Source organism: Hemitrygon akajei, chromosome 14 (assembly GCF_048418815.1).
Source record: "Hemitrygon akajei chromosome 14, sHemAka1.3, whole genome shotgun sequence".
In the NCBI taxonomy this organism is placed as follows: Eukaryota; Metazoa; Chordata; class Chondrichthyes; order Myliobatiformes; family Dasyatidae; genus Hemitrygon; species Hemitrygon akajei.
Genome location: NC_133137.1, coordinates 55,786,669 through 55,802,409, shown reverse-complemented (window position 1 = coordinate 55,802,409; position 15,741 = coordinate 55,786,669).

Sequence of the window (15,741 nt, the reverse complement as noted above, 5' to 3'; positions counted from 1 at the left end):
ATTGCCACAGATGGCTGTGGAGGCCAAGTCAATGGGTATATTTAAAGTGAAGGTTGTTGATAGATTTTTGATTAGTAGAGGTGTCAAAGGTTATGGGGAGAAGGCAAGAGAATTGTCATGGTCTCGTCCAGTCTTAGCCATGTCCAAGAACCTTGTCCTGTCCAAGCCACGGCTTTGTGTTCTCGTCTTGTCCATGTGCCTCGCCCAGCCCAGGAGTACCTTGCCCAGCTGGTGCTGGGGTTCCCTTGTCCTGCCAGGAGTTTCACGTCCAGTCCTGTTGCCTCTCCTTGTCCTGTAGCCACATCTTGTCTTCGCCTAGTTCTGGAGTCTGAGCCCGAGGCAAGACCCAGGTTCTGGGTCCTTGTCCAGTTTCTGGCTCGGAGTCCAAGCCCAGGCTCCTAGTTCCCAGTTCCATGTCCTGGTTCCACTATCATCGTCAAGTCCTAGCCCAGGCCCGGAATCCTTGTCTCGTCCAGGGCCTGTGTCATGTCCAGTGTCCTTTCTTCCCCACTTCCCTTGCTTCCTTCTCACATCTTGTCCTGTTCCTGGTAGTTCAGTATCGGTGTCTTGCATTTGGGTCTGCTCCCAATGCCCCCGTTATGACAAGAATGGGATTGAGAGGGATAACAAACAGCTATGATGGATTGGCAGATCAGTCTCAATGGGCCAAATGGCCCAATTCTGCTCCTATGTCTTATAGTCTACAGTTTTATAAATATAAACATGGATTGAACTTGACTATTTTCTTTAACCAGAGCATAATTCTTGAGAGAGAATTGAGATATTGATCTTGAAATTACTGTATGACATTATCTCCTTCACTGTCCTCATTTTGACACGTGTTTGTGAGCTGTTATTCAATGTAGAATACCAGGATGTGCTGCCCACATATATATTTTCTATATGTACATTCAGTCCAACTTTATCTGGATTTAGATTGCAAACTTTAGTGCTGGGGGATTTTGCAATCAATACATAATGAAAGTATTCTGTATCACCCTACCCCAACTTCTCTTAATGGGAAAATCTTCTGCATTTAGGATTTCACATTCGGAGCCAAATAAGATCCAGACCCAAACTAGTTTTGTAGAGAAGATATTCACTGCTGTACCTCGGTTTGATCTGTAGAGAATTTCACTGCTGTACCTGGGTTTGTTCTCTAGAGGAGATGTCACTGTTGTACCTGGATTTAATCTGTAGAGAATTTCACTGCTGTACCTGGGTTTGTTCTCTAGAGGAGATGTCACTGTTGTACCTGGGTTTGATCTGCAGAGAATTTCACTGCTGTACCTGGGTTTGATCTGTAGAGAATTTCACTGCTGTACCTGGGTTTGATCTGTAGAGGAGATGTCACTGTTGTACCTGGGTTTGATCTGTAGAGAATTTCACTGCTGTACCTGGGTTTGTTCTCTAGAGGAGATGTCACTGTTGTACCTGGGTTTGATCTGTAGAGAATTTCACTGCTGTACCTGGGTTTGTTCTCTAGAGGAGATGTCACTGTTGTACCTGGGTTTGATCTGTAGAGAATTTCACTGCTGTACCTGGGTTTGTTCTCTAGAGGAGATGTCACTGTTGTACCTGGGTTTGATCTGTAGAGAATTTCACTGCTGTACCTGGGTTTGTTCTCTAGAGGAGATGTCACTGTTGTACCTGGGTTTGATCTGTAGAGAATTTCACTGCTGTTGCTGGGTTTGATCTGTAGAGAATTTCACTGCTGTACCTGGGTTTGATCTGTAGAGAATTTCACTGCTGTTGCTGGGTTTGATCTGTAGAGAATTTCACTGCTGTACCTGGGTTTGTTCTCTAGAGGAGATGTTCACTGGTGATGCCAATTCGGTTCATAGCACCTTACAAACTCAGGTAGCCCGTGGCTTCCTGTGGCAAGGCCTGCCAGTCTTCAGGAATGGGATGATAAATGGTTGGTTTGATGGCTCTGGGCCTGTACTCACTGGAGTTTAGAAAAATGAGGGGCGATCTAAAGAAAACCTATCAAATATTGAAAGGCCTAGATAGAATTGATGTGGAAAAGATGTTTCCTATACTGGGGGATTCTAGGATCAAAAAGCTTCAAAATAGGGGAACATCACTTTAGAATAGAGATGAGGTGACATTTCTTTAGCAAGACTGTGGTGAATCTGTGGAATTCATGGCCATGGGTGGCAAGTCATTGGGTATATTTAAAGCAGAGGTTGATAGGTTCTTGATTAGTAATGGAGTAAAAAGTTATGGGGAGAAGGCAGGAGAATAGGGTTGAGAGGGATAATAGATCATCAATGATGGAATGGTGGAGCAGACTTGACAGGCCAAATGGCCTAATTCTGCTCTTACAGTCTTATGGCCTTTACATGTGCCACAGGAATGCTGGAAAAGAGAAAATTAACCCTTTACAATTAATGGCATTTCACTTCACCACCCTCTTTCAACCCCTAGAACTCATCCTCACCCTCCCCAGTATTGTTATTGACTATAAATTATCTGGACTTGGGAAATAAATGCTGTAACTACAAAAGTTGGTCAGGCACTCTGTATCCTTAAGAAAGTGATTCACCTCTTCACTACCTGAAGCCTTTCCACCATCTACAAGCTATAGGTTAGTGTAATAGAAAGCTTTGCACTTGGACTGATTGTGTTTTAAACCAAAGACACTCAAGAAATCTGACACTATCCAAGAACAACTATACACTCCTTTAAGCATTCACCCCTACACCACTGGTGCACTGAGGTGGCACAAACTACAAAGCACATTCTGGTTATTCAGCTTTGAGAGCATTACTAGACCCAAAACCTCTACCACTAGGCTTGATAATGGCAGCCTGTTCATTGTGATGCTTGGTGTATTGTGTGCCACTCTATCAGAAGAATATGAAGGTGCTAGAGAGAGTGCAGAGGAGATTCCCTGGGATGTTGGATTACTTTAGTTGTAGGAGAGGTTGGGTAGGCTCATCTTATTTTGTCTGGAATAAAAGAGGCTGAATAGCGACTGGATCGAAAGATACAATTATATCAGGCATAGATAGGGTAAATAGTCAAAATTTTTCTTAAAGAATCAAAAACAAGAGGGCATAAGTTAAGGAAGGAGAGGGTGTTTTAATGGAAATCTTTTTACACACAGAATGACTAATAGCTACAAGGGGAAGTGGTGAAATCAGATATTGTCAGTCCTTGATCTTCACTGAGTCTAAATTCTGATACACTCATCCTTAAAGCAATTTAGTGCCTTCATAGGAAGGGCCACAATGGTTCAAGGCCAATACAGAATCCAAATTCAATGACAGAGGCAATTGGGAATAAACAATATATCCTCTTCTTGTCAGGCAATGCCAGTTCCTGGAAGTGATTAACTTGGACTATGCTGTATAGATGGTTTTCCAAGTTTCTCATGTGTTTTTCCATTCTAGAGTTACTTAAATGTGTGCCTTCTTGTCCTGTTCTGCTAATTGTATGAGAGTGGGATGGTAGGGTATTGGTTAGCACCAGGTTCTATAGTGTAGATAACCTGGGTTCAATTACCACCGAGGCCTGTAAGGAGTCCTCTCCGAGACTGTGGGAGTTTGCTCTGGGTGCTCCAACTTCCTCCTACTGTCTAGAGACATACCAGTTGGCAGGTTAATTGGTCATTGTAAATTTTCTCATGATTAGGTTAGGATTAAATCAGGGGACCACTGAGCAGCATGGCTGAAAGGGCTGGGCACGCCCATTCCATGCTGTGTCTGTGCTATAAATAAATTTTTAAAAAATTAAACACTTATTTTTATTTACCCTGTTTTGATTGTTCCTAATATTGGAGATCTCTGTTTGGTCACTTCTTAACCCCCTCTTATCATTTCTGTTTGCTGAAGATGCCACCTCAGCCTATGTAAACGATTAGCTTTTCAAGTGCTGTTCTGTGCAGTATTGACCAAGACCATTAATTAGCACTCCAGTGAGAGAGGGATGATAAGAGAGAGTGGGGAATTTGAACAAACAACAGAAAGTATTCTCATTTAAGTCACAATTCTATAAGAAACCAACAATAGAAAATACTGTTAGTTCCTTACCAAATACTGCCTGTTGCACACTTCATTGCTGGATTACAGCAAATACATTTTGGTTAAGTTTGTCTGCCGAGTCTGTTGTATGGAGTGGAGATGAGCGTATTTACTAAAGAAAATTATAACATCGTAATAATAACTTGTAAGCCTAAATTCTCCAGGTACACATCACAATAATTTAAAAAACATACAATCTGGGATTTTTCCAATAAAAAATTCCTCTCAATAAGCTTCAGTTTCTCAGAGTAACTTTTAATCCACATATTTTAATCTGAAACTATTTGAATTTTTCTTGTTAGCTATAGTTATTTACAGTTACCTGGTTTATAGTCTTAAAGGAATGTAAACTTGTGCCAAAGTTTGAATTGTACTTTCAATATTTTTCATGGATTGTCATTTACCATGATTTGTCATTATTTCTACTGGCAGAGACAAAATTCAAAGTTCAAGGAGAATTCATTACAAAGTAAATACATATCGCCATAAACAGCCCTGAGGTTTATTTTCATGCAGGCATACTCAATAAATCCATATGGAATAATAAACCTAATGGAATCAATGAAAGGCCACACCAACTTGGGTGTTCAACCTGCGCGCAAAACTATGCAAATAAAAAATGAAATAATAATAATAATAATGATAATAGTAATAATAACAATAATAAAATACTGAGAACATGAGATGAAGAGCAACACACACAAAATACTGGAGGGACTCTGCAGGCCAGTTATCAGCTATGGAAAAGAGTTTAGTTGATGTTTCGGGCCAAGACCCGAACAAGACTGGAGAAAAACAGATGAGAAGTCAGGGTTAGAAGATGGGGAGAGGGGAGAAAGAAGCAAAGGTGATAAGTGAAACCAGGTGGAGAGGGGTGAAGTAAAGAACTGGGAAGTTGATTGGTACAGGGCTGGAGAAGGGGGAGTCTGATAGGAGAGGACAGAAGGCCATGGAAGAAAGAAAAGGGAGAAGAGCACCAGAGGGAAGTGATAGACAGGTAAGGGAATGAAGTGTGAGATGGACAAGGGAATGGGGAAGGTTGAAGAAGGGGGCAGTTCTGGAAGTTTGAGAAATTGATGTTCATTCCATCAGGCTGGAAGCTACTCAGATGGAATATGAGGTTTTACTCCTCCAACCAGAGTATGGCCTCATCGTAACAGTAGAGGTGGCCATGGACTGACATTTCAGAATGGGAATAGGAAGTGGAATTAAAATGGGTGGCCACTGGGAGATCCCGCTTTTTCTGGTAGATGGGGTGTAGGTGCTCGGTGAGGCAGTCTCCCAATCTACATTGGGTCTTACTGATATACAGGAGGCCACACTGGACACAGTATATGACCCCAACAGACTCACAGGTGAAGAGTTGCCTCACCTGGAAGGAACTGTTTGGGACCCTGAATGGTAATGAGAGAGGAGGTGTAGGGACAGATGTAGTACTTGTTCCCCTTGCAAGGATAAGTGCCAGGAGGGAGATCAGTAGGGAGGAAGGGATGAATGGGCAAGGGAGTTGTGTCGGGAGTGATCCCTATGGAAAGCAGAAAGTGGGGAGGAGGGAAAGGTGTGCTTGGTGGTGGGATCCTGTTGGAGATGGTGGAAATTACAGGGTGGAAATTATGTGCTCAATGCAGAGACTGGTGGGGTAGTGGGTGAGGACAAGAGGAAATTTATCCCTGGTGAGGTGGTAGAGAATGGGGTGAGGGCAGATGTGCGAGAAATGGAAGAGATGCAGTTGAAGGCAGTAGAGGAAGGGAAGCCCCTTTCACATGTCATGTTTCACAGCAAACCCATAGGCACTCCTCTGCCTCACTCGCGATCACCTCTTTGTTGTCCTAATCTCTGGAACTTTGCCTTTTAGCCTCTGTCTGTATGCAGGTAGGAGAAGGATAGCTAAGTGATCAGATTTACCAAAATGCAGTCTGACCATGCCATATCAAAGTATACTGGTGCTCTGGTGTGTGGGAGGCCTCTGGTGCTACAGGTTATGTGCTGATGGTAATTGGGCAGGGTTTTCTTCAAACAAGCCTGGTTGAACTCCCTAACTATGATTTAAAATGCATCGGGATGAACTTTTTCTTATTTGGAGATGTAATCATGCAGTATCTCAGGGGCATGATTATAGTCAGCCATTGGTGGGATGTAAACTGCAGTCAGGATTACGGACAACTTGCTAGGTAAGTAGAATGGATGCCATTTGATTGTTAGGTATTCAAAGTTGGGGAACGCCGAGACGAACGAAGCTGGAACATCGCAGCATCACACGCTCAGACATAGAAGGCAACAATCTGTCATTTCCTCACTTCCCCTTTCAGCATTCTGCTTCGTACACCTCCACCATGATTATGCTCAATAATGGTGTCACACGGCCTCCTACCCTACTCCCAAACCACTCACAACTCACTGGCCAGAATCTGCTCTAATTTCATGTATGGTTTGCAGATGACATCACTGTAGAGGGCCATACCTCGAATAAGGTTGAGTCGGAGAACATGATAGAGAAGGAGAGCCTAGTGGGCCCGGTTTTATGGCACCAATCTTTCCGTCAGAGTCAGCAAAACAAAGGAGCTGGTCACTAACTGCATGAGGGTGTGTGGGAGGGGAGGGGAGAGTGACGGTTGCTGCACACACTCCTGTTCTGCTGAGGCCAAGAGGGTTGAAAGCTTCTACTTCCTCGGAAATGACATCACCACATAGATAGTCATGTAGGTGCAGCAGTACCTCCATTATTTGAGTGGTGTGTTCCCCTCACTACCGAGGAGGAGATACTTCTAACTAACAATGCATGAAATTCCTATAATTTAACTCTTTCTTTCTGTCTCTGTCTGGAAGTCCATCATTCCTCTGCACCTAGGTTCAGTCATCAGCGCACATTGTCACAGAGGCAACAATAAGGCCCTGGGAGCTGCAAGTATATGAGACACTAATACTCAGCGAGGAACCACACTGATGTCCAACGCCACACCTAGATACCACTTCCAGGGTTTAAGTTACCTATTTACTGACTGTCCTTCAAGTTCCTCAGTTCTTCCAATTCAGCTTATAGCCTCCAGCACTCTCAGCTGGCAATCATGGGTCACGCAAACTCTCAGTGGAGGAGGCTGAAGCCTGAGTCCCCATAGAACACCAAGACTTCTCCCTCTTTCTCCCTCCACTCCCCCACAACTCGCTGAAACCAGCTACATTCCTGGACACTATTCATTTCTGCGTGCTCTGCACGGGTGCTTTTCTCTTACTCTCTAGTCAGGTTGACACAGAAACCTCTCTGCCGGATTTCCATGCAGCAGGCTCATTGTCAAAGCAGACACAAGCAAGCTGTGCAGGGACCATGTATTGCAGTTTTGGCCTGTAATGCACTTTCTCAGGAGGCTAAAAAATTTGAGCCTTATGACTGCCCAAATGAAGGGTCTTGGCCTGAAATATCAACAGTTTACTCTTTTCCATGGATGCTGCCTGGCTTGCTGAGTTCCTGCAGCATTTTGTGAGTGCTACTTAAGATTGTGGGTGTAGTGGACAGTGAGGAAGAGTATCATGACTTGCAGTAGGATCTGGATCATCTGGGAAAATGGGCTGAAAAATGGCAGATGGAATTTAATGAACGACAAGTGCAAGGTGTTGCACTTTGGCAGGACCAAAAAGGTTAGGTCTTACATAGTGAATAGTAGGGCACTGAAGCACTGAGCAAAGGGATCTAAGTCTACAGGTCCATGATTAATTGAAAGTGGCATCACAGGTAGATAGGGTCATAAAGAAAGCGTTTGACATATATGCCTTCACAAATCAAAGTGTAGAGTACTGAAGATGGGATGTTACGTTGCGGAGGCCTAATTTGGAGTACTGTGTGTAGTTTTGGTCACCTACCTACAGGAAAGACATAAATAAGGTTGAAGGGAGAATTTACAAGGATGATGCTGGGTCTGCAAGACCTGAGTTATAAGGAAAGATTGAATAGGTTAGAACTTTATTCCTTGGAACATAAAAGATTGAGAGGAGATTTGATGAGGTATTCAAAATTATGAGGGGTATAGATAGGGTAAATGCAAGCAGACTTTTTCCACTGAGGTTGGATGGGACTACAACTAGTTGTCATGTGGTAAGGGTAAAAAGTGAAAAGTTTAAAGAGAACATGAGTGGAAACTTCTTCACTCAGGGTTGTGAGAGTGTGGAATGAGCTGCCAGTGCAATTAGTCCATATTGAGCTCGATTTCAACATTTAAGAGATAGGTACATGGATGGTAGGTGTATGGAGGGTTATTGTCACAGTGCGGGCAGTTTAAATATTTTGGCACGGACTAGATGGGCTGGAGGGCCTGTTTCTGTGTTGTGCTTTTCTGCAACTATGACTCCAAAGTGATAGCTAGGAGCATGGGCGGGGGATGAAGTAAGAAGCTGGGAATAATAGGTGGAAAAGCCAAAGGGCTGGAGAAGAAAGAATCTGTAATGAGAGAAGAATGGACCTTGGGGGACTTGAAGGAGGAATGGCACCAGCTGGAGGTGATAGGCCATTGAGGAGAAGAGGTAAGAGTCCAGATTGGGGAAATGAAGAAGGGGGAAGGGGGAGACAAAAAATTACCAAAAGTTGGAGAAATCAATGTTCATACCATCAGGTTGGAGGCTACTTAGACAAAATATGAGGTACAATTTCTCTATCCTGATTGTGGCCTCATTGTGGTAAGAAGAGGAGGCCATAGACCACCATGTCAGAACGAGAATGAGGACAGGAATCAAAATGTTTGGTGACAAGGAAATTCTGCTGTTTGTGAGTGGAGCTGAGACCCTTGACAAAGCATTCCCCCATCATACACTGGGTCTCACCAATGTAGAGGAGGCTGTATTGGGAACACTGGATACAGTAGACGACCCCAACAGACTCACAGTTGAAGTGGTGCCTCACCTGGAATGGGGCCCTGAATGCAAATGAGAGAGGAGGTAAATGGGCAGGTGTAGCACGTTTGCTGCTTGTGGGGATAAGTGCCAACCGAAAGGTTAGTGGAGAGGGATGAATGAACAAGGGAATCACGGAAGGAGCAATGCCTGCAGTAAGTGGAGAGTGGGGTAAGGTAAAGATTTGATTCGTGGTAGGGTCCCATTGAAGACAGTGGATGTTACAGAGAATGCTGTGCTGGATGCGGAGGCTGATGGGGTGGTAGGGAAGGGCAAGAGGAACTCTATCGCTGTTAAGATGGCAGGAAGATGGGGTGAGCGTGGATGTCTGGAAAATGGAGGAGATTCTGGTGAGAGCAATATGAATGGTGGAGGGAGGGGAATCCCAGTTCTTTGAAGAAGGTGGAGATCGCTAATGTCCTGGAAAAGAAAGTCTCATCCTGAGAACAGATGCAGCAGAGATGAAGGAACTGAGATAAGTGAATGGCATTTTTACAGGAGGCCGAGTGGGGAAGGGGTACTGTCAAGATGAGCATGGGAACTGGTGGGTTTATAAAATATATTGGTGGACAGTTTGTCTCCAGTGATGGAGAAAGAGATTGAGAAAGAGGAGAGAAGAGCAAAGTGGAAGTAAGAGGCAAAGTTGATGAAACTGATGAGCTCAGCATGAAGCAGCACCAATGTGGTGCAGAAAGAGTGGGAGCATTACCAGGGAAGGCTGGGAACATGGACTGGTTTTCATAATCAAGCCCCTCATAGGATTCTTCACCTCACAATCTACCTCATTATGACCTTGCACCTTATTGTTTACTTCTACTAACAAAATATCAAAACATCAAAGTAAATGTATTTTCAAAGTACATGTATGTCATCATATACAACCCTGAGATACATCTTCTTGCAGACATTCACAGTAGACACAAAGAAACACAATAGAACAATTTTTAAAAAAACACGCAAGGACAGACAAACAACCAATGTGCATAAGGCGGCAAATTGTGTAAATACACAAAGAAAAACTAAATAATAATAAATAAATAACAAATAATATTGAAAACATGAGTTGTAGAATCCATGAAAGTGAGTCCATAAGCTGTGGAATCAGTTCAATGTTGGGGTGAGTGAAGTTATCCACTCTAGTTCAGGAACTTAATGGCTGAGGAGTAATAACTGTTTCTGAACCTGATGGTGTGGGACTCCTGTACCTCCTTCCCAATGGCAGCAGTGAGAAGAGAGCACTGCCTGGATGGTGGGGATCCTTGATGATGGATGGTGCTTTCCTGTGCTCTTTATAGTTTTGCTCAGTGGTGGGAAGGGCTTTGCCTGTGATGGACTGGGCTACATCCAGGTAAACTGTCTGGGCCAGATGTTTGAGAGACTGAAATTACAGGGTCATTGGGGTTGTGGGAATTCTTGAAGATGTCACTATATTCTGACAGTGAGAGTATAAAAGGCGTTGAGCTCATCTGGGAGCAAAACCTTTTTGTCACATATAATGTTTGGTTTTACTTTGAAGGAGCTGATGGCATTCAAACCCTGCCACAACTATTGAGCATCCTTTGTGGTTTAAGTTTGGTCCAGAGTTGTCATTTTGCATGTGAGATGGTTTCTGAAGGTTGCTCCTGGACCTCTTGTACTTCGTTTGGTCGCCAGACCTGAATGCCACAAATCTAGCCCTCAGCAGACAGCAGAACTCTTGGCTCATCTAGGTTTTCTGTTTGGGGTAGACTTTAAATGATTTTGTGGGAACACACTCGTCCATGAGTATCTTTATAAAGTCCATGACAGCTGAGGTGTATTAATTCAAATCCTCTGATAAGTCTTTGATCAAGACCCAATTCATCTCATAGCCACTCTTCTGCCTCACTAGTTTCCTGTCCCTATCTCCGACGCCTTACTCTTTAGCCTATGCCTATACGCTGATAGGAGGACAGCCTGGTGACCAGATTTACGGAACTGCCATCTAGAGATGGAACGGTAGGCATTCCTGATCATAGTGTAACAGTAGTTGACTGCGTTGGGACCCCTGCTGTTGCAGGTGATATGATGACGATAACTGGGCAGAGATTTCTTCAAGCAAGCCTGATTGAAATCCCCCAGCAATCATGTGAAAGGCATTGGAGTAGGCTGTTACACTTTGTTACTGTTATGCCTCATTCTGCCTTAATGCACTGTATAATGATCTCATCCCTATGAACAGTGTGCAAGACAAATTATCACTCTTTCTTAGTACATCTGACTATAATAAACCAATTCCCATGTGCTTAAAGTGATTAGCATTCCTAAATATTTCATTGCATATGTATAACATAAATCATCCAATCCAAGTGATCAATACTAGACTCTATCCTCCATGAGCAATATTCCTAATCAAGGTATCTCAAATCCCTTTTTATCTTCTTCTCCCTAAACATCATTCTTAAAAGCTGACATTATTCATTTTAGATCACTATCTCTGATAGTTTAAACTCCAACTAAAACAGTTGCTGCTTCTGTTCAAACCAGCTCTTCCACAATTCCTGTCACATGCTGTCTGTAGACTTCTCCACCTAAAAACTGGATCTTTTCTACCTACTCTGCCCCCGCTTTTCCTAATTTTATTAGGAAAGGCACTTCTTAATCTAATGGAAAGACTTCAAATATTTCTAACTCCAGTCACCATTGTTTAAGGTGAACATGATTAAATGTAGCATAACTATGGTGTAACAAGAATGTTGCAGGTTATAGTTTAGAGATTGCATGCTAGCTTCATTTATTTTGCAATTACTGGTGTAAGCCCAGGAAATGTACAGGGGCTCTAAACATTTACGTATATGAGAGACAACTAGATTTTAACATTGTACTGGTAAGTTTGTTTATTATTGTCACATGTACCCAGATACGGTGAAAAAATCTGTTTTACATACCATCCATAGAAATCACTTCATTACATCATTGCATTGAGTAGTACAGCAGGAAACAGTAGTAGAATGCAGAATAAAAGTGTTACAAAAAAAAGTGCAGTGCAGGTAGACAATAATGTAAAATGGGCTTATAACAGCAGGATAGAACAGGTTACACTTCATCATTAATTCTACAAATATTCTGTCCTTTCATCCTGTGCCAACCTGCCTTTTCTACCTTCATCAGTCTTGCCTCCCACAACATCACAGGCCCTTCTTTTCATTCCTTCCTGGTAACAAACAATACTGCCTTTTCCCCATGCTGAACATGAGAGGGTTATGGTAATATTTTCTCTGTTGGCAATCCAGAAACCTAGACCTGGTGAAGTATGTTTAAACCTTACCACAGATGCTGATGAATTTGTATCAGAATAAACCTGGAGTTAAAATGCTAAGAGCAGTAATGAAGGCTATCTAACTGCCAGATTGTCATTACAAAAACTATGTGGCAAAACACGATTATGAACGTACATGCAGTGGAGAGTATATAGACTGGCTGCATCACAATATGGTACGGGAACATCAATGCCCTTGAACGGACAGTACTACAAAATGTAGTGAATATGGCCCAGTCCATCAGAAGTAAAGCCCTCCCAACCATTGAACACATCTACATGAAACGTTCTTGCAGGAAAGCAGCATCCATCATCGGGGATCCCCACCACTAAGGACCTGCTCTCTTCTCGCTGCTGCCATCAGGAAGAAGGTACAAGAGCCTTAGGGCTCACACCACCAGGTTCAGGAACATTTATTACTCCTTAACCATCAGACTCTTGAACCAGTAGGGATAACTGGACTCGACTTCACTTGTCCCATCGCTGAACTGTTCCTACAATCTATGGACTCACTTTCAAGGACTCTACATCTCATGTTCTCGATATTAATTGCTAACTTATTTTTATTATTTCTGCTTATTTTTGTATCTGTATGTTGTCTTCTGCACTCTGATTAAGGGCCCTAGTTGGGTGGTCTGCTATTGATTCTGCTCTGGTTATTATTCTATAGATTTATTGAGTACACCCACAAGAAAGTGAATCTTGCTGTTGTATATGGTGACATATATGTACTTTGAAATTAAAATTTACTTTGAACTTTGAATATGTGAATGGGCTTAAAGTCTATTGCATTTCATTTCATTGCATTTCATTATAGAACACACACGTCCCTTCAGAAATAGGCCATCCAATTCAGACTCTCGGTGTCTGGGCATTATCCCATGTGGGAAACATTATGGATCAATGTATACACCCTTTACCACATCCCCACAGATGCTGCCTGACCCGATGAGTTCCTCTAGCAGATTGTTTGCTATTCCTTTGCCTCCTTCTTCTGCTGTCGTAGTTCTTATTTTATTCTTTGGTTAGAAGCCTTTGATGGTAGTTCCAGCATTTATTGTCCATCGCTAACTGCCCTTGAGAAGGTTTTGAACTCTTTCTAAATCTACTGCAATCTTGTTTTGCAAATGCCCTTTAAGAAAAAAATCTTCCTTACCTATCTTATCTGAATGCAAGAGCATTTCATCAAAATCCCTGACAGATCACTCAGTCTAAAGACAACTAGGAATGCAAAATAAAAGCCATCTTACCAGTGATGCCAATGTCATATTAACTTTAATTTTTTTAAGGTCTGATTGAGAAGTCATTGACACTATTCTGTTTCTCCCTCTGCGGAAGCGACCTAACCTCCTGAGTTTTTCCAACATCTTCTGATTTTATTTCAGTGTTCTGCTTTTGATGGTTATTTTGAAGAAGCCAGTGGTCTATCAGTGAGTCCTCATTTGGGGATCTGAGGTGTAGCATTAAATTCCTTGGTGTTGTTGGGTCAGAGGAACTGTCCTGGGACTAACAAGGAAGTGCCTCCACAAAGAAGACACAATAGTGCCACTACTTTCTTAGAAGTTTGCATAGATTTGGCATGTCACCTAAAAGTTGGACTAACTTCTGTAGATGCACAGTAGAGAGTACCCTAACTGAATGCATTATGGCCCAGTATGAAGACACCAATGCCCAGAAATGGGAAAGCCTACAGAAAGTGGTGGATACAGCCTAGTCTATCACAGGCAAATGCCTCCCACTATTGAGCACATCCACAAGGAGCGCTGCCACAAGAATGCAGCATCCATCATCAAAAACTCCCATCATCCTTACCACTCTCTCTTCTCACTACTACCATCAGTTAGGAGGTACGTGATCCCAGGTTCAGGAACAGTTATTACCCTTCAACCATCAGGCTTCTGAACTGGCATGGTTCACTCACCTCAACTCTGAACTGATTCCACAACCTACAGACACACTTCCAAGAACCCTACAACTCGTGTTCTCAATATTTATTTAATTATTTATGCTCAATGTGTCTTCCTTAGCACATTGGTTGTTCTCAATCTTTATTTATGTATATAAATTTTATATTATTTCTTTATTTTCCTGTAAATGTCAGCAAGAAAATTAATCTTGAGGTAGTATATAGTTCAAAACTCTTTTAAGTATTTTCTTCTCAAAGTATTTATGTGTCACAATATACTACACTGAGATACATTTTCTTGCAGGCATTCACAGTAGGACAAAGAAATACAACAGAATCAATGAAAGATGAACCACACAGAATCCAAGGTTGAGAAGCAACCAATGTGCAAAAGAAAACAATGCATATGTACTTCGATAATAAATTTACTCTGACCTTAACATTTACCCTTCACGTCTGCATTTGGTGCACCTTAGTAAGCTGAGAGTTTGTAGCTTGAGAGCAGTTGCTTCTGCATGAGGTTGGCAAGCCAGTTAATACAATGCAAATGGCAATGATGCAATTGACTATTAAACAGCTGACTATTGGTTAACAGGGTTGGAAACAATCATCTGTTATATGCATAGATATTTAACCATTTACAAATGCATTTCTGATTTGCACCTCCGGCCCCAATTCCACACAATATTGTTTTCAAAGATATTCCTTGATATAACTAAAGCTAATGATTTAGTGCAGCTTGATCTATACAGTGGAAGATAGATAACAAACAGATATTTAAAATCACACTATCAAGACAGCACTTGTGACTCTGTTGACTTTAATGTATACAAGCAAGAAAAATCTACGTCATGTTAGACCACTGTTATCACCTCCTTAGAATGTTTAGATTAATAGTCATAGAGTAATATAGCACGGAAACACATGCTTCATCAATGCTGGCCAAGATTCTCACCTAATTTAGTCATATTTGCCGGCATTAGGCCCATATTCCTGTAAAGCAGAGGTTCCAAAACTGGGGTCCACAGACCCCTTGCTTAATGGTGTTGGTCTATGGCATAAAAATGGTTGGGAAACCCTGCTCAAAACCATTCCTGTCCATGTTCTAAATGTCTTTTAAGTTCCATTATTATACCTGCCTTAACTACTTTCTCTGGCAACTTGTTCAATGTACGCATCACTCTCTGCGTGAAGATGTTGCTCCCAAGGTCCCTTTTAAATCTTTCCCCTCTCACTTTAAAATTCTGCTATCTGGTTTTGGATTCCCTTTCCCCAGGATAAAGACTGTCTACTTTCAAATTTAAATAATCTATTTTGAAAATGTTGCTGCTACGTTTTTAAATCTGAAAGACCCAGTTCAGTTTTGTTGCAGCTTCTATGAAGGCTATTTTGGGAAACTCAAAGCAGTAACTAAATTGTTCTAAACCCTTATTCAGTTTTGTAAATGAGGCCAGTTTCTAACTCAATGAGTTTTAAACTAGCACAAAGGATAGTAAATCAAAAACTTTGTGGTTAAAACTTTAAGATATTTTGTACCTACCATCTGATAATGAGTGAATAGAAAAAAAACATATAATCAAATGATTTTTCCTTCACACATGCCATCTTCCTGAATGCACAATCTGACTACTGCCTTTGGGAAGGAGATACAG